Consider the following 1,945-nt stretch of genomic DNA (forward strand, 5'->3'; position numbering starts at 1 on the left):
GTGGGGTTTCACAGCTTTCAGAACAGGCCCTGTGTAGAGAGAGAGAGATGAGGGAGGGGGTACAAGTGGCAATCTCCTAAAAAAAAAGACAAGCTTTAGTGGTAGATTGGTTTTACTTGGTGCTGATTGCCATTGTTTTGCAGTGCTGTGGTCCAAAGTATAATATAATTGCTCTAGACTACCTTGCACTTGCTCAGTGTCAACACTAGTTGATTGAGGCTGTCCCAACCCAGTCATTTCCTTCATGGTACTTTTTCCTTCTTTCATTTTATTTTGTCTAAAGGCCAGCACACCCCACTGGCATGTCTCTGTGTGTGTCTGTTCTCTGTCTGGGTCTGTGTGTGTGTGTTTGTGTAAGCTTGTGTATTACAGTGTGTGTGTGCGTGCGTGTGTGTGTGTGTGTGTGTGTGTGTGTGTGTGTGTGTGTGTGTGTGTGTGTGTGTGTGTGTGTGTGTGTGTGTGTGTGTGTGTGTGTGTGTGTGTGTGTGTGTGTGTGTGTGTGTGTAAGCGTGCGTGCGTGCGTGCGTGCGTGCGTGCGTGCGTGCGTGTTAGCAGATAGTCAGTAATCATCTTCTGAACAGGGCTCCTCTGCATGTGTGCAGAGATCTCGCCTGTGAACCCAGCAGGAGAATGGAGAATGGAGAATGGAGAGACCATGGCACACTTTCCTCTCCTCTTATCAGCCGGAGAAAGGATGTCTTAAAATATCCCGTTGGAGTTAATATTTTATCACCAGCTTCAGCTCAATGCCTTTCTACAGTACTCTTCTCTCCCTTCCCCCCTTTCTCCAGCACCCCCAACCCCCCTCTCTGTTTCTCTCTCTCCCTCTCTCTGTTTACTGGCTTCTGGTTTTGATGTTTGGAGACAACAAGGACACAGTGGTGTCTTCTCTGGTGGACAGTGTTGCCAGATTGGGCGGTTACCCACCCAATTGGGCTACTTGGGTTGGCCGTATAAAAACTGGAAAAATTGGCCATTTGGCGTTCTACAGTTTTGTGCCCATAGAAATCAATGCAATTTGTTGAAATTGGGCGGAATTTAGCTCATTTGGGCGTTTTTTGAGAACCTCTTGGTTTGATCAGACACATCTGGCAACACTGCTGGTGGCTTGATGGATGTTGTCTATAGGTAGCGGCAAGATGGCAGCACAGTTGGTGGGTGAGAGCATGACACGATGTGCTGCTGTTGTACTGGGGAGGGTGGGGGAGTCAGGGAGACAGTGTGTGTGTGTGTGTGTGTGTGTGTGTGTGTGTGTGCGTGCGTGCGTGCGTGCGTGCGTGCGTGTGTGTGTGTGTGTGTGTGTGTGTGTGCAGGGGTGTAGCTGCAACTTTTGGGCCCTATGTACAATCGGCTCCAATGGACCCCTCCAGCCATGCATCTTCATAAATCGGACTGTGTGTGGGCCCCCTATATACAGTACATGGGGCCCTAGTAAAGTCACGCTTTACCCTCTGAACAACACCCCTGTGTGTGTGTGTGTGTGTGTGTGTGTGTGTGTGTGTGTGTGTGTGTGTGTGTGTGTGTGTGTGTGTGTGTGTGTGTGTGTGTGTGTGTGTGTGTGTGTGTGTGTGTGTGTGTGTGTGTGTGTGTGTGTGTGTGTGTGTTGCTGTGACACACTTATGGTGCGGGTCTTCATCCTCGTGCATAATTCACAGCAGCCCATTTAAAGATGAGGAGAGACAGGGGAAGCCTCAGAGAGCCCAGACACACAGGAGAAGAGGAGAGAGCTCTCTCTTTCCCTCCATCTCTCTCTACCTCTCTCTGTCTCTCTTCCACTCCCTCCCTCTGTACCATCTCTCTCTTTCTCTCTCTCTCTGTATTTCCCTCTCTCTTTCCCTCCCTTCCTCTCTCTTGTTCATCCTCTCTCTCTCTCTCTCTCTCTCTCTCTCTCTCTCTCTCTCTCTCTCTCTCTCTCTCTCTTCCCCTCCTTCCCTCTCCGTCTCTC

This window comes from Engraulis encrasicolus, chromosome 14 (genome assembly GCF_034702125.1).
Source record: "Engraulis encrasicolus isolate BLACKSEA-1 chromosome 14, IST_EnEncr_1.0, whole genome shotgun sequence".
In the NCBI taxonomy this organism is placed as follows: Eukaryota; Metazoa; Chordata; class Actinopteri; order Clupeiformes; family Engraulidae; genus Engraulis; species Engraulis encrasicolus.